Source organism: Euphorbia lathyris, chromosome 8, assembly GCF_963576675.1.
Source record: "Euphorbia lathyris chromosome 8, ddEupLath1.1, whole genome shotgun sequence".
NCBI classification, from domain to species: domain Eukaryota; kingdom Viridiplantae; phylum Streptophyta; class Magnoliopsida; order Malpighiales; family Euphorbiaceae; genus Euphorbia; species Euphorbia lathyris.
In genome coordinates, this window is record NC_088917.1 from 38,709,388 (window position 1) to 38,728,063 (window position 18,676).

An 18,676-nucleotide genomic window follows, 5' to 3' on the forward strand; every position below is an offset into this window, starting at 1 on the left:
AGGGACTGAAATGGCATCTTTTACGTTTTGGCAGATTTACCGACGGAAAATCCGTCGGTAAACAGAATTTAGTGACAGAAATGACAAATTACAGCAGCACTCCAATATTCTCCAGATTTATTCGAAAGCTTTAAATTAAATCTAATTCAATCGTTTTGGATTTCCGAACTACCAAAAATGGATCATAGTCGAAAACGGAAGTTCTTAAACGACGTTTTTTTATTTCAAATCATTATTTGAAAATTTCTTTTAAATTAAAAACTTGTAATTACAACGTTTTCGATACCTGAACTACCTTTTTATCGGATCACGGTTCGTATTGGGATATCAAAACGAGGTTTTTTATTTTAAAACAAAACCGAATTTTATTCAACATGAAATGGAAATTAAATAAATACGCTAATTAAATAAAATGTGACAACATAAATAAATAACTAAATAAATAAAAACTATAACATAAAAATAAATAGGAGAAGAAGATAAATAAAATAAAATAAAAGAGAGTCTAGTCCTCGGATAATACCTTAAATTCGGTATCTGACAGTCGAAGCCGATTGATTCCACGAACCACGATCTTCCGTTTTTAATGAAAATTTAGTAAAAATTGAACTTTAGGAAATTTGGAATTTTTGAGAAAAAAAAAATATTTTTCTCAAAAAAATTCACTCTCTCTCTCTAAAAATGTTTAGAGTGAGAAAGCTCTCTCCAAAAATTCCCTCCATTTGCATTGGGATCTGTGTCCTTATATAGGGAAACGGATCCCGGAACTTTGGGCGACGCCCAAGTAAAATTGGGCGTCGCCCAAAGTCGTTGGGCGGCCGCCCAAGGCTTGTTGGGCGGGCGCCCAACGTTTGTTGGGCGATCGCCCAACGGTGTTGGGCGAGCGCCCAACCCAACGCTCGTTGGGCGTTTACCCGACGTGGTTGGGCGCCCGCCCGACGACCCCCGAAGCGTGCCTCGCGCTGTCGGGCGCGCGCGTCCCGCGGCCGCCGAGCGCGCGTTCCGCGCCGTCGGACGCTCACACGTTGCGGCCGCCGAATGCGCGCTCCGCGCTGCCGGGCGCGCACGCTCAGTGGCCAACGAGAGCGTGCCCCGCGCTATCAGACTCGGGCGTTGTTCGGACGTCGAGAACGTGCCACTCGTGGTTGGGCGCGTGCGTCCGACGGACGCCGAGCGCACGTCCTGTGCCGTCGAGCGGGCGTTCGACCATTGTCGACCGCGCGCCGGATGCCGCTAAGCACCCGCGCCATGCCGCTAAGCATACGCGAGCCACCTTACCGGCAACAGTGACCCGCCGTAATTTTCTTTCCTTATTATACGCTTATTATTCTTTATATTTTTTTTTATTTTTCAAAACTTCCGGAATCAATCGCATCAACCGTCTTGTTTTCAGGTTTTCGTCACAGGTCCTCCGACTCAGTGTCTACAGTTGCCCCTACTTTTATATTTTGACAGTGATGTGTGTGTTTCGAAAACGTTTTTTGCTAACATAACACATGCAATGTAAAACATATAAAAGTAAAAGACAAGTAAAGAGTAGGAGGGAGCATACCTGACCTTCGCGCTGCGCGTTCCGGTGTCATCCTCTGATTCCTTCCATCGTCACCTTTGGAATGACCGTCGATGAATGTTCTTTTTTCGGAATCTAGCGTACGTTGGTTATGGGTAAGAATGGCTCAAAAGCAATTTCGGTGTACGACCGTTAATGGGATGGCTCAAAAGCAACTCAGGTCTGCGACCTTGAGTAAGATGGCTCAAAAGCAACTCTGGTCTACGACTGAGAGTAAGATGGCTCAAAAGCGACCCTGGTCCACGACCGCGGGTAAAATGGCTCAAAAGCAACTCAGGTCTGCGACCTTGAGTAAGATGGCTCAAAAGCAACTCTGGTCTACGATCGAGAGTAAGATGGCTCAAAAGCAACTCTGGTCTACGACCGAGAGTAAGATGGCTCAAAAGCGACCCTGGTCCACGACCGCGGGTAAAATGGCTCAAAAGCAACTCCGGTCTGCGACCGTGAGTCAGATGGCTCAAAAGCAACTCTCGTCTACGACCGAGAGTAAGATGGCTCAAAAGCAACTCTGGTCTACGACCGAGAGTAAGATGGCTCAAAAGCGACCCTGGTCCACGACCGCGGGTAAAATGGCTCAAAAGCAACTCAGGTCTGCGACCTTGAGTCAGATGGCTCAAAAGCAACTCCGGTCTGCGACCGTGAGTCAGATGGCTCAAAAGCAACTCCGTTCTACGATCGTGAGTCAGATGGCTCAAAAGCAACTCCGGCCTGCGACCGTGAGTCAGATGGCTCAAAAGCAACTCCGGTCTCCGACCGTGAGTCAGATGGCTCAAAAGCAACTCCGGTCTGTGACCGTGAGTAAGATGGCTCAAAAGCGGGGATTGTCTCTGGATTCTTCTACAACACTATTGTCTGTATTTTCTTACTGTAGCTAGCATCTCGGAGGTTTAATGGGGACGTATTTTAGTCTGGAATGATATAGACTAACGATTATTTTTCTATTGACTGTTGTCTGTATTTTGACTGGTATCACTGTTCCGTAAAAATTGACTGTTGTCTGGAGTTCATATCTTGGCAATGTTGGTCGTTGTCTGAGAGAAATGCAGGCTGAAACGGACTGCAAATCGGAGGTCTGTGCACCTAGTAATTAATTATTTACTTTTTACCTTTATGTCAAATCGTACTTCTTTCACTATTTACGGGAATGCCATTCCCTTTTCCTATATAAGGTGGTGGGGAATAGTAAAAACGTGAATAGTAAAAACTTAGCTAATGCACGTGAATAGTAAAAACGTGAATAGTGCACGTGAATAGTGAAAACGTGAATAGTGCACGTGAATAGTGAAAACGTGAATAGTGCACGTGAATAGTAAAAACTTAACTAATGCACGTGAATAGTAAAACCTAATCTATGCTCCTCGTCCCCGCAGACGATGGTGGATTAAAGAATTGACTAAACCCTACGTGAATGACCCTACAGGAGAGATTTTTACAGAAAATTGGTCCTAACTGACCGGATGTCTCTATGAAAGACTACCTAGACTTAACGCGTTCTCATCAATTGCATGCTTTAGGAGTTGTATTTAAATTTTCTTGTCCTGTCCCTTTTTAGTTTATTGAGATTTCGAGGACCACTGTCGAGATTCACTCGTGGTATGCCAGACTGGGTGCCGCGGCGAGAGCCCCCGTGCGTGAGTTGGGCTTCGAGCCTTTTATTGCAGCGTTGCCCCGCACCAACGGGGTATGCGATCGTTTCGACCTACGGGCCTTATGTGAGCGGTGGGTTAACTCGACCCACACCTTCCACCTTTCTTTTGGGGAGATGACCATCTCGCCCAGAGATTTCTCACTGCTGACAGGGTTGCGAGGGAGCAACACTCCCGTCCCTTTCCATTTCGATATGATGCGACCACGGGTCGACCTTGCTAGGCTCGCGGCCTTGATTGGACCGGGAGTTCGTCTTTGCGCCAAATCTACTCCAGCGAAGTTTATTTCCACCGCGAGCCTCTTGAGTCGGCGAGATTTCTGCGAGACAGACGATACCGACTTGGCGGTTCGCAGCTTCTTAGTGTATACTCTGAGTGAGACGATTTTCCGCACGAAGGGTGGAAAGGTACATGCGGGTCTCATTCAGGCACTCAGCGATTTGGATGCAGCGGCTTCCTACGATTGGGCGGGGGCAGGCTTAGCCTTTCTCTACAAGTTTTTGGATCTGACTTGCCGGAAGCGCAAGGATTTCGGTGGTTACACCTTTGCTCTGCTGGTACGTGACGCCTTCTTGACTTGCCCGTCTTATCTTCTTCGCGTTTTTCACACTCCTAGTCCTTGTTTTTACCGCAGGTGTGGGCGTATGAGAGGCACATCCTTCCCAGCCGGTCTCGATCTCGACCGAGAGTACCGAGGCCGCCTTTCATGACTCGATGGAGGGATTTTGACTTGAGCGTCGAAAGGAGTCGGACGGTGCCACGGCTCCTAGATTGGATCGACTCGCTGACCCTCACACAGGTAGATTTTGCCTAATCATGCTCGGTTTTTGTTTGAGTCTTTCTGACTTTCTTTTTGTGCATTTTTTAGATTAAGTTCAGGTGGGACGACCTCGACTTCGGCCCCGATTATACATATGTATCGATGATCCAGGAGCAGCAGTGTGTGCTCACCGGCCCCTGCATGCGGGCATGGTATTTAGGGGATCGAGGCATCACTGGAGTTAGGGACGCTCACTGGACACCGGGTGAGATCCCCGTCTCTATGTCCGCGGTGCGGACCATGCCCTTATCGACCGTTCGTCGGGACTTGACCCGTCGGTTTGTTGGTAGAGCGGTGTGGATTCACGCCGGGGGCCGTGAGCCTTACTTATCTACTCTGCCGAGCGCGAGGGATGCCCCGGCGGCAGCGATGGAGGTGGATCCGGTGGCAGATGTATTTTCGAGGGAGGCTGTCGCGGCAGTCTTCGGTCAGGAGGAGGTCCCGGTAAGTGGTTCCACCCCCTTCTTATTTTACCTTTCATTCATGAGATGTTTAGGGGTTTTTATTGTGTGTTTTTTTTTACAGGAGGGGTCCTGGAGGAGTGCCCATTTATCTGATTTCTTTGACGGTACTCGAGCTCAGACGCCTGTGTGCGAGCAGCCCTACTACGTCGGCGAGTCCTCCAGCGCTGCCCGACCGGAGAGGTCTTCCCTAGGCGTAACCCTACCAGACTACGGGAGAGATTATGCCACGATTTGCTATGACGAGTCTGGGGCAGCTTATGCGGGATTCGAGGCGGCTCCTCCTATCTTCTCCTCGAGGGTCCCATTTGATCCCTCAGACGCTTCTCTGACCACGAGGGAGACTTGTACGGATTACGTGGGGCTGTCTGGTTACCTACGAGATCGCCTCAGCTTGCGCTGCACCGATCACCTGGTATGTATCATTACTTTACTTTAGTGTAGTGGAATGTATGCATGTATGTATGATTTATGTTTTTGGCCTATGCTGCTTTTTATCTGTTCTTTTTTTCTTTTTCTGTAGAGTGATCTGCATGCCTACGAGCGGAGGCAAAGCGAGTTAGTGCGGGAGGCCGATGCCCGGGTTGGTCAGGTGTATCAGGAGAGAAATGATCACTGGTCAGGGATGATGCGACGGGAGACTGAGGGTCGCCTTGCCGTCGAGGAGAGGGCGCGTGATGAGTCGATCAGGCACCTTGCTGCAGAGGAGAGAGCACGAGCTGCTGATGAGAGAGCACGCGCCTCTGATGAGAGAGCGTGAGTTTCTGATGAGAGAGCGCGTGCTGCCGAGGAGGCACTATCTGCGGAGCGGGCATCACACCTGAGAGATTTTGAGGACTATTGGGACTTCCCTCCGTATTAGGCTCGTTATGTGTTGCTTTGTAGCTTTCATTATTGCTTTGTAGCTTTCATTATTGCTTTGTAGCTTTTATTAGAGTTTCCCCGATGTATAGCTGATGTATAGGGAGTGGGGTGGATAGTAGGTAGGCTTTTTGTGAAAAGTAGGATAGGAAATGTATAACTCGTGATTCATATTACCATGCATTCAGTAGATTATGATGATTCCAATCATTCTCGTCAAATATATTCATGCCTTTATTTATTTACAAACAACAGAAATACTTAGTCTCTTATACATTGTTTTTGTAATTGCTCAAGTCATAACTATTGTTACCAGGACCCGCCTTTCGGTTTTCGGATCCCGGCGATTTTTCTCCTCTCCTTTTACTATCCCGGAATTTTTAAATGGGTGCCCTTTCGGGTTTTCACCCATTGGGATTTCCCTTATTGTTGCATAAGTCGCCCTTTGCGGGTTTTCAACCTATCGGGAATTTTTCTTTATTTTTCTTTTTTTTTACGAAAAGTATTTCTTAAGCCTATCCAGGTTGGTAGGTTCGGAGAATTCCATGCCGTCCATTGTGGTTAACTTCACCGCTCCTTTGCTTAGTATCTGCGTCACACGGATCTGTTTCAGCACCAAATCTCCTTCTTTGATAGGACTGGTCTTGACCTTTTTATTGAAAGCCCGAGCCATCCTTCTTTGATATAACTGTACATGGTAAAGCGCTTCCATCCTTTTTTCGTCAACTAGAGCCAACTGCTCACATCGCTTCTTCGCCCATTCCGCCTCGGGAATTTCTGCCTCCACTGCGATTCTCAACGATCGCTTTTCGATCTCAATCGGCAAGACTGCTTCTGTTCCATACACCAAAGAGAATGGCGTTGCCCCAGTTGAGGTTCTAATTGTCGTGCGATAAGCCCATAATGCGAGTGGGAGCTGCTCATGCCAATTCTGATGTGATTCCACCGTTTTTACGAGAATCCTCTTAAGGTTCTTATTAGCTGCTTCTACTGCTCCATTAGCCCGTGGACGGTATGGAGAAGACATGTGATGTTCAATGCCATATTCTCGGAAAAGATTTCTTATTTCCCCCTGAAACTGGACCCCATTATCCGTAATCATGTGATGAGGCACTCCGAACCTGGTGATCAAGTGTTTTTCAATGAACTTTCTCATCTGCTTGGATCCCAGTTTGCTAAACGACTCTGCTTCTACCCACTTGGTGAAATAATCGATGGCGACAGCAATAAACTTATATCCATTTGAAGCGTTAGGCCTTACTTCGCCGATGATGTCAATGCCCCAAGCAGCGAATGGCCAAATAGGTGCTAGCACATGTAGTTCCATGGCCGGAAGATGACTGTAATCGCCGTGGATTTGACAATCATGGCATTTCTTTGCATACTCGTTACAATCTCTTTCCATGGTGAGCCAGTAGAAGCCTTGCCTTATGATTTTCTTTGCTAACACCGCTCCTCCCATATGGGCCCCGCAAATTCCTGAATGCACCGATTCCATCGCCTCGCGGGCTTTTCCCGCATCTAAGCACCTTAGCTGTAACCCATCGATGTGCCTTTTGTAAAGTAAGTCGTCGTGGATGGCGAACTGCCGAGCTAACCTTCTAATCACTGCTTGATCCCTCGGTTCTGACTCTGCCGGATATGTTCCATTTTTCATGAAGTTCACGATATCGAAATACCACGATTTTTCATCTGCCCCTAACAGCATTACGTCCTCGTAGCATGGTTTGTGAGATCTCCTTAATACCAACGGTTTCGAGGCAAGGTTCTGGGGGTTGTCCCAAACTGACACCAAAGTGGCCAAAGCATCCGCCGCCTGGTTCTGCGCTCGAGGAATGTGATAGAAACGACACTCCTTGAATCTTTGTGCCAACCCTTCTAGCTGATCTAGATATGGACGTAGCCTTTCTTCCCTCACTTCCCAGTTTCCTTGTGCCTGTTCGATGATCAACTTGGAGTCACCCCAAATTTCGACATATGATGCTCCTAGTGCCGCTAATGACTCTAAACCATAAATGCACGCTTCATATTCGGCCATATTATTAGTGAGAGGGAAGGATAACTTCTTGGCCATCGGGATCCTTTCTCCTTCCGGTGAGGTAAGTAGTACTCCTACTCCGGCTCCATTCGAATTAACTGCTCCATCGAAGAACATTTTCCACGGTATAACTTCGATTGCGTTCAAGTGCTCATCGGGGAAATCATAGCTTACTTCTTCCTCTTCTGTATTCAGGGGTTGGTTAGCCAGAAACTCTGCCACGGCCCTTCCTTTGATAACCTTCTTCGTCACATATTCAATGTCAAACTCAGACAGAAGCAACAACCATCGGGCTAACTTCCCCGTCAAGGATGGAGTTCGGTACAAATACTTCACGGGGTCCATCCGAGAAATAATGATCACTTTATACGATTGAAAATAATGCCGTAGTTTCTTTGTCAACCATACTACTGCCACACATGTCTTTTCGATCATGTTGTACTTGAGCTCGTACTCCAGGAACTTCTTACTCAAATAATACACCGCGTGCTCCACACCGGTGTCTCCCTCTTGAGCCAACATTGCCCTAATAGATCGCTCCTCGATCGCTACATAGAGGAGAATCGGCTTCCTTAGTTTAGGCGGTCTCAGCACTGGCGGATTAGACAAATAGTTCCGGACGCTCTCCAAAGCTTGTTGACACTTATCATTCCAGATGGTGGGTTGGTCTTTCCTTAACAACTTAAAGATTGGCTCGCAGATTGCGGTGAGTCTCGCTATGAACCGACTGATATATTGAACCTGCCCCAGAAACCCTCTCACTTCTTTCTCATTTTTCGGCGCCGGCATCTCCTGTATAGCCTTCACTTTATCAGGATCCACCTCGATTCCCTTATTTCCGATTACATAGCCTAAGATTTTCCCCGACGAAACGTCGAAAAAGCACTTCTTCGGGTTTAACCTTAGCTTGAATTCTGCAATTCGGGCCAAAAACTTCTCGAGCGCGGCAAAATGCCCTTCTCTTGTCTCTGATTTGACCATCATATCGTCCACATAGACTTCTACCTCCTTGTGTATCATATCATAGAACAGTACTGTGGCCATTCTCTGATAAGTTGCCCCGGCATTTTTCAACCCAAACGGCATTATTCTGTAACAGTATGTCCCCCACTCAGTTGTGAACGAGGTTTTTGCTTTGTGCTTTTCGGCCATCTGAACTTGCATGTAGCCCATGAAACCATCCACATTCGTGTGTAATACACTTGACGCTGCACTGTCGATCAATAAGTCGATATGAGGCAATGCGAACTCATCCTTGGGGCATGCCTTGTTAAGATCTCTGTAATCAACGCACATCCTCACTTTGCCGTCCTTTTTTGCGATTGGCACCACATTTGCGACCCAAGGGGGATAGTCGATCACTTCGATGAATCCTGCTTCTAACTGCTTCTTCACCTCCTCCCTGATCTTATCTGCCCATTCGGGTCTCATACGTCGGAGCTTCTGCTTTACGGGCTTTGCTTCGGGATAAGTTGGAATGCAGTGAGTTACGATAGATTGATCAATTCCAGGCATGTCTTCGTATGTCCAAGCGAATACAATTTCGTATTTTTTAATTATTCTCTCAAATTCTTTTCTCTCTTCAATAGTTAATGCTTGAGCAATTTGTATAAGTTTAGGATTTTCATCCGTACCAAGATTGAAAGTTGACATTTCTATCGTATTGATTTCAAATGTAGGCATGTTATATGAATGAGAATGCATGGAATGATCATGATCAACATCAAGCAAGTAAGCAAAATCAGAATTCATTTCATTGATAGCATGGGTGATTACATCGTCTGATTCAAACAAAGCAGTAATACAATTTTCATCATCAGGGTCCTCGGGTTTTTCATGAACTTTGGAGGTACTGGGCTCGTCCACCGCTCCTGCAGTTGCTTCAATGGTGATGACTTGCTCCTCGGCATTCAAGTCTAGCACCATAATCTCCTCGACAAAGCAGCTCGCCTTTCCTTTGCCCCAGTCGGCAACATCATTGAATATTTCGAACCCCGGCAGAATCTTTCCTTCGGCGCTAACAGCCACTTTCGACTCATCATCAGACTCATCCCAGATGTTGATCGGAACCCTCTGATTGATACCTTTCTCGTCGGAGGAACTTCCCTAAATGTCCACGACCATCAGATCCATTATGTGAGGGACATTCGGATTTATGTAGGAAGGGTCCGACGATCCATACCGAGCCCAGCCTATCAGTTCTTCATAGTCCTTGAGGAACACTCCATTCATTCTTCTAGCCACGAGTGGAATAGCACCCTTCCGAATGCACATGAGTTGCTCCTGATCACTCAAGGTGACCCGACACGAGGCATACTTGAACCTCCATCTTCTAGCATAATCCACAAATGGTTCCTCGGGGAATTGCCTGATCCTTTCTAAATCTTCCAACGACCCTGTCCACGGAATGTACCTCTCATACCTCTGCACAAAGGCCTCCATGAGGGATCCCCAGTCCCCTTTTGTCTTTGCTGCGAGCATTCGGTGCCACATCAAAGCTTCTCCTATGAGTGTCTTTGGAAAATGCTGGACTAACTCACTTCGGTAGAGTCCCGCGTCAAACATGTAGGCACGGAAACGGTTTATGTGATCAATGGGGTTCTCATCTCCCTTATACTTAGACATGGCTGTTACTGCTTCAGGTGTCTCCTCTTCGGATAATGCAGGCATTTCCTCTGGACATTCCCGTGCGGCGTATTTCTTGATGAATCTCTTAGTCATTTTTGCCCAATCTACTTTAACGTGCATTGGAAGAGACATGTACCACACTAGTGACTCTCCTGTCAGTGAGTTGCAAAACAAGCTCGTGATCTCCCCCTCTTTGAAACCTAGAGGACCCATAGCCGATAGATAAAAATGCAAGTGCTCCATAGGGTCCTTCCCTTCATTATACTTGCTGACAGTCGGAAACGGACGTTTGATAGGCCCAATTTGCATTGCGCTATATTCCCCTGCCCGTATTTTGTCTCTTCGATACTTCATCAAAAACAAGCTTGACACCAGTGACCAATCATGCTTAGTCGCGTCAGGTAGCGATTGAAACCACTTCAAAGGTTCGCCCACCAGCGAAAGATGGAACCATGGAGCGACCTCTTCCACTTTGTATGGCTCTCCAAACATAGCACACACGTATCCATACAAATGAGCTTCGGGGTCTTCTACCCCACTAAACAATTTCAACACATGCATGATCCTCCGAGATGAGACTTCCTCGGTCTCCTCAGTTTCAGTTCTATCATCCATCACTTCTTCCGTTGGCTCCTCTTCCAAAGCCGACACATACAAACCATTTCCCACATTATTCTTCTCATCGGAGTCCAACAACTCCTCTACGTTCTCCTCGAAGGATTCCATCACTGCACATTCTGTCAAACCAACTCCGATCATGCTCACCCTATGATTAGGCAATGGATTGCGCCTAGTGGAAGGGTTTGCTGACGAAGGATCAGCTATCTTCTTCTCTTCGATTAAATCTTGGATTTTGTGTTTCAACCTCTCGCAATTCTCAATTGTATGCCCATAACTGCTATGGAATTCACAATACCCTCTAGCCTGTATCTGCGGAGTAGGTTGAGCTTTGTTATACGGGGTAAGGGCTTTCAATAATCCCTTTTTTTGCAGACGCTCAAAAACTTTTGCGTAGGTCTGATCGAACTTGGCGAACCGCCTCTTTTCAATAGCATTAAGATCAACCACTTTCACTGCTGCGGATTCCGTACTCGCACTAGGCCCTCCGGCACTATACCTAGACTTCGTCCACTTGGTATAAGCTTTCTTTGGCTCCCCATCCCCTTCAACAGTCAAGGCACAACTATACATCTGATTGAAATCAGTAAATGACATATACCGCAACTCATTCTTGATATACGGCAACGTGTTGCCAACCACCATTCGGATCTGATCCTGCTCGAGCGGCTTTTGTTTCATCACTGCGGCCTTAGCCCTCCATCTTTTCAAAAAATCGGAAAAGGATTCCCCAGCCTGTTGCTTAGTGCTCTCTAGCTCTTTCAAAGTGACCTCAAGCATGGTGTTAAAGCTATACTGAGCGATGAATGACTTCGCTAACTCCTTCCAATCCCTCTTTGTCACCATTGGCAATGCATGGAACCATGTGAGGGCAGCCCCCTCAAGATAAGTGTTAAACAGCCCTAGGACTTGATCCTCAGTCAGGATCGTGTGCTTCATCACAGCAACATACTGATTCATGTGAGCGGTGGGATCTCCCGTTCCATCGAACTTTTTCATGTCAGGGAGCCGGAATTTCAAAGGCAAAGCTGTTGCCGACAAACAATTCTTCAAGTTATAGAAGTCCTGACTTCCGGAACTTCCTCCACGCAAGTCCTGCACTTCCTGTGTGATGTGTTGCTTCCACTCCTCTTCCTTAGCTTTCTCTTTCTCTAACTGTTTTCGGATATAATCCTGATAATCCTCCTCATTCCCAAAGCGAGGACCATCGTTCACCTCATTCTCAGCACGCTTACTACCACTCTTGTTGTCCTTCAGTGCTAACTCAGCTAGCTGGGCCAAGATCGCGGCCAGCTGATCATTGATATTGTTCATAGAATTTTCCAATTCAGCCACTTTCTCGTCGGTCGCAGACATACTGACGGAAGACTGAGTATACCCAGACGAAGATGATTCAGAAGCCACAACTACTGATTCGGAACTGTCTACTCGTAGCTGATCAAACTGTCTGACAAGCCGATTACTCTCGCGAAACCACAACCGCTTAATGATGACGTCTGCGCGAATGGTATCCATTAGTATGTATGCATGATTTTATATGCATGATTCATGGTGTGTGCGTTTATTTATTTACGATTATAAGATAAGAAGAACAAACATTAGTCTAATTACACGTATCACAACATCTCTCTTCCACCCTTATTCCTCCACACACTCGTCGGTCCAGGTCTCTTTCCTAGGATTTTGGTTTTTGGCTCACATTGCGGTCCAGGGGATGCGTGATGCCGTCGATTATTGCGGAAAAGTAGATCATTCATCAGACAATACGGTTCGTTTTGATGTATCAACATTCAGTGACTAAGAAATCGACCAAGTTGGATTGTACTTTCGGAATAACTCGTCTTTTGTCCTTTCGCGAGACGCATTAATTCGGGTTTTGACTCCCTTTGAGCGCATCTCAGTTTTTAGATGTGGTACGAGTTATTCTTCTAGTCCAATCGTTCGTTATCGTCCATGACTCGTTCCCTTTTATTCACGTGGATTCGTGTCTCGATTTTTGGATTACAACGGGATCTTTTGGATCTATCGAGAGACGTAACCACGCGTTTATTTAGTGATGAAATCACTTTTGGATTTTATTTTAGGGAACGGACTCATCGCGTAACGCGTTTGTTCTTAGCGTCGAGGATCTGTTTGCTCATTTTTGCTACGTGAAAGACGGTGAGTCTTATTTTGAGCGCACGGTAACCTTTCGGCTAGCAACAGTTCGTTGTTCTTCCCAATCCTACGGGATATATCATCTTAGTGTGGTTATAGAAAATCAACCTTTCGTTAAATCGTGCGTTTGTTCGAAGCGAGGATATCACCGTTTTCTTTCCTTTAGGCGCGAATTTAGGCAAACACGTATATCGGGCCATATTTCTTGCAGTTTTGGTAACGGTCGAAATGATCGAGTCGTTAGTCAAAACCCGCAGTCTCATCCATATGGCGCAATTATATGGTTTGGCTTAATTCGGCTTCGAGATTTTAAACGGGGTATACACTCGTTCGAGGCACGTATTCAACGACATTGGTTTATTTTCTTTAACTACCCTCGGGATTAATATATATCGTAGATTCGGAATGATTTTGGTCGTTTAGTTTATTTTTCGCTTTTCTTTTCTTAGTCAGTTCCGCGGATACGTCCATTTCTCTTAAGGACGACACGAGGCATAACGTAAAAGCTCGTCTTTTATTCGGAAGGGACGGGCTACTTGTGCGAAACTTTTCACGTTATATCAGGGTCATCTGAAATAGAAATGTTCTTCGTTTTCGTTTCGTTATGATCTCGTCTTATCCCCATTTATTTAAAGAATGTGAGTAACGGCTACTGTTAATATAGTCTTTTGAATCGAGATATAACTATCCTTAACACCAAACCAATTTATACTAATACGTGCTTACATCATAACGCATTTTCTGAACATGTGCCTTCGTCGGGACACCGAAAGGGACAAGGCGGGCCGCACATGTTCATTCATATGAGATGACTAAGTCGTCTTTAGTTCAAATCGTTTCGGCGTTTAGGGTAATTAGTACGTCGATTTACAAGTATATATTAATGCATCGTCTCATTTTCTTTACATAATTTAGGATTAGACACGTATCATGGCGATTTGAAAACACGAACCGATTCATTTATCACATCAAAAATAGTAACGGGTAATCCTATGGAAACTTTTAAGGCTACTATATGCTGACACGGCTGACCGCGGGACCTCACAGGACCGCACAGATTCGCCCCTAACGAATGGATGGGGACCCTCTGGCGCCTTACTGTAAGGGGGAACTTACGCTAGCCTCTTTCGAGCGATGAATGGACTCTCGCTAGAGGTTTCGTGAAAATTACCCAAAAGGTTTGCAATAATGCACATGAATGCATACGAAAAGAAGTAATACGATCCGTCCCCGTTAAGGGCTTAATACACGCCTTCCGGAATCAAATTTCTCGCTTCCCCAACAGAGTCGCCACTTGTTAGACGAGGTGCCGCGGCCTAATCTCCCGGGCGGACCGAGGGGTGGACAACCTCATGGCGACGTAAGCGGTGATTGGCGCCGAAAGCAACCAATCGTGGAATCAAGCTGCTCGGCAGGACCGGAGCTCGGAGATATGGAAGAGTCGCCACCCACGAATGGGAAAATGAACACCGATCCCTTGCGGGAGACCGGTGTGGGTTCGGGAAACTTAGGTACGAGCCGAGAAGGCTAGCTCCTTTCCGGAGAAAGGCTACTAGGCACCCCGACATCGCCCGGTTATGAACCACCGGCCTCATACTCAGCATGTTAGGCGATAACGGACTAATCGTATACTTCTTTAAGTTTAAAATTCATTTGAAACCTTTTCTTTCTCTTTTTAGAAACCGTTTTGAGCATATATTATTGGAAAGCCACATTTGTAAAGAATCACCCATTTATATTATACATACACAGAGAAGGGGGAAGAAAGAAGTGGTTTACGACTTTGTTTAAATGTCATGTTGTGTGTTTACTCTATGCTAACTCATTTCCCCAAAACGAGTTCATTTACATGGTTCGCACCTTCATCGCCGTTGGAACGATTTAGGAGCGTTTTAAAATCCCGCTTGATGAAGTTCACCCGAATCGCCGTTGGAACGACTCGAGTGTTTGAAAACGTTAGGATAAAAACCTTTTAATAGGAAAACATGATTAAACATACAAGTCAATTTTATTTTGTACAAACCCTTTTAGAAAATAATTCAAAAACTCTATTATTCATAAAGAAAACGATTTTAATTACAATGTTCGCTTAATCCGCCGTTGGAACGGACTAAGGTTTTAAGACGTGGTGTTTTGAGAAATGATTTGAAATGTTAACAAAAACAACTCTATTTGCTTACATTAGGAAACTCTAAAAATTCATTAGTTTAAATAATTATATTGAAAGCTCTCTTTTTGTGATTTATTTTCCTCTCTTATTTAATGGACTCTCTACCTATTATACTTGTAATAATAAACCCATTTAAACCAAGACTCATACTCAAATAAAGCCCATTTGAAACATGGACCCATGAATGGTCCAAAGGAATAAAGAAAGTAATTCTAGCATATATATATATATATATATACATTTAAATCAAAAAAATAGAATAAGAAAATAAAAGTTTATACAAAAGAAACTATATGTATATAAAAATAGTAGGTACAATATATCTATACTTTAAAAATGTGAAAATAGTAAGTAAATCCTATAACTAAGAAAACAATATTCATCCAAAAATAATTTCCTTCAATATCCACTAAAATAATCCAAATATCCCAAAACTACATATATACATATCTATTATAGTTTTAAATATAAAAAATAACATATACTAATATATATTAATTATTTTCCAAAATACCCAAGTAAATAATCTTCAAAATAGAATCTAATAGAACCCAAATGAATAAAAAGAAAGACATATATATACATATACTTATATTGTAAAATAGAATAATAATAAAAAAGCATACAAATATTCTAGAATAATTACATATACTAAAGGTCTAAAATAATTTGAAAAGCATATATTACATAACTATATATATATATACATATATATATATTAAGGATTTAAAGATTAAAAGTTAAGAAAAAGGGACTGAAATGGCATCTTTTACGTTTTGGCAGATTTACCGACGGAAAATCCGTCCGTAAACAGAATTTAGTGACAGAAATGACAAATTACAGCAGCACTCCAATATTCTCCAGATTTATTCGAAAGCTTTAAATTAAATCTAATTCAATCGTTTTGGATTTCCGAACTACCAAAACTGGATCATAGTCGAAAACGGAAGTTCTTAAACGACGTTTTTTTATTTCAAATCATTATTTGAAAATTTCTTTTAAATTAAAAACTTGTAATTACAACGTTTTCGATACCTGAACTACCTTTTTATCGGATCACGGTTCGTATTGGGATATCAAAACGAGGTTTTTTATTTTAAAACAAAACCGAATTTTATTCAACATGAAATGGAAATTAAATAAATACGCTAATTAAATAAAATGTGACAACATAAATAAATAACTAAATAAATAAAAACTATAACATAAAAATAAATAGGAGAAGAAGATAAATAAAATAAAATAAAAGAGAGTCTAGTCCTCGGATAATACCTTAAATTCGGTATCTGACAGTCGAAGCCGATTGATTCCACGAACCACGATCTTCCGTTTTTAATGAAAATTTAGTAAAAATTGAACTTTAGGAAATTTGGAATTTTTGAGAAAAAAAAAATATTTTTCTCAAAAAAATTCACTCTCTCTCTCTAAAAATGTTTAGAGTGAGAAAGCTCTCTCCAAAAATTCCCTCCATTTGCATTGGGATCTGTGTCCTTATATAGGGAAACGGATCCCGGAACTTTGGGCGACGCCCAAGTAAAATTGGGCGTCGCCCAAAGTCGTTGGGCGGCCGCCCAACACTAAGTTGGGCTACCGCCCAACATTGTTGGGCGGCCACCCAACAATAGTTGGGCGGCCGCCCAACGTTTGTTGGGCGATCGCCCAACGGTGTTGGGCGATCGCCCAACGCAAGGTTGGGCGCCCGCGCCCAACCAACGTTGGGCGCTCGCCCAACGCTCGTTGGGCGTTTGCCCGACGTGGTTGGGCGCCCGCCCGACGACCCCCGAAGCGTGCCTCGCACTGTTGGGCGCGTGCGCCCCGCGGCCGCCGAGCGCGCGTTTCGCGCCGTCGGACGCTCATACGTTGCGGCCGCCGAATGCGCGCTGCCGGGCGCGCACGTCCTGTGCCGTCGAGCGGGCGTTCGACCATTGTCGACCGCACACCGGATGCCGCTAAGCACCCGCGCCATGCCGCTAAGCATACGCGAGCCACCTTACCGGCAACAGCGACCCGCCGTAATTTTCTTTCCTTATTATACGCTTATTATTCTTTATATTATTTTTTTTTGTTTTTCAAAACTTCCGGAATCAATCGCTTCAACCGTCTTGTTTTCAGGTTTTCGTCACAGGTCCTCCGATTAGGGAATCACGCGCTAGGAACTTCAGGAGGGTAAGTAGGGTTAATCGCCTTGAATACAAGTGACTCAGATTAGGTTTTTATTCAATAAACCTAATAATCTATCTTCATTATTATCGTTCATACCATGTTCCTTCGGATAATTGCATTAGTGAAAGATCAATTAGGAGTAGTTTAACTTAATTAGGGGTAGAGTAACTTAATTAGGCATATAATAACTTAGTTAGAATCAGATAACTCAGATTAGGTTTTTATTCAATAGACCTAATAATCTATCTTCACTATTATCGTTCATACCATGTTCCTTCGGATAATTGCATTAGTGAAAGATCAATTAGGAGTAGTTTAACTTAATTAGGGGTATAGTAACTTAATTAGGCATAGAATAACTTAGTTAGAATCAGGTAACTTAGTTAGGATTAGTATAATTCAACCTAGGAGCAGATTAACTTAATCAAACAAACTCAAAACCCCCTAAGCCTAGATAACACCTGAAACCAAGTAGCTCGATACTTGCAGAAATAAATCCTGTGGACGATAACCTGGACTTAACCAGAAATTTATTACTTGATAACGACGGGGTACACTTATCCCTTAGTGAGTCTTCATCCCAACTTAGGTGAAGGCGCATCAAGGACGCGTGTCGTGACCGTGAAAAGGGGGGGCCGCGGTCGCGGCACGGAGCGTTTTTCACTTTTTTCGCTCTCGTTCGTGTCCTCGACTTGGCGTTATTAATTTTCGGCGTCTTCGACTCCTTTTGTAGGGATTTTCTTCTATTTTTGAGCTCTTTTTACTCCTATTTGGATTTTACCAAATATTTATGTACCTTGCACGAAAGAAACATATTCGAGAGTAAAAGTATTCTAAATAGGTATGAATAGCATAAATTCGTAGCAATATTGATGTAATTATTGATGATATTTTAGGTATATTTTGGGCTTAACAAATCTCCACACTTAATCTTTTGCTAGTCCCGAGCAAAATTTCACTGATTTTATTCTTTAACTAATCTCTTTATGAAAATAAAACATATATCTTTGTATTACCTTTTAAATTAGTTAAGCCGAAAAGACTTACTTCGCATGGCAAATTTATACGCAAAATATCAAACTAACTTAGTATAAATACGATATATCATTCGTCTTGTATTTCCAATTTTTGTATTGATGCATTGGGGACGAAATAAGCACGCATGTTTTTGAGTTTTTCATCTCAAGGCATTTCAAAGCACAAATTTTCCTTTCCCAAACCTAAACTAATATATGAGATATATTAAAATGAATAAGTACTTGTTTTTATTTGCTTGGTTACGCCTGAAATAAGGGTGGTTTCAACCGTAACCTTATATGCTTTTTACTTTGTGTTCGCTTAAGAGGTACCGACCATGCCATGGGTGGACGCAATCGTTACTTTAAACTTATACACGCTTAATTTTTATTATTTTTTTTAACATTCCTTCCATACCTCGATTGTGATAAGGGTGGTCGCAACCGTGACCAAAAGTAAACGGTACTTAATTTTCTTCCCTTTCATACCTCGATTGTGATGAGGTTGGTCTCAATCGTGGCCAAAAG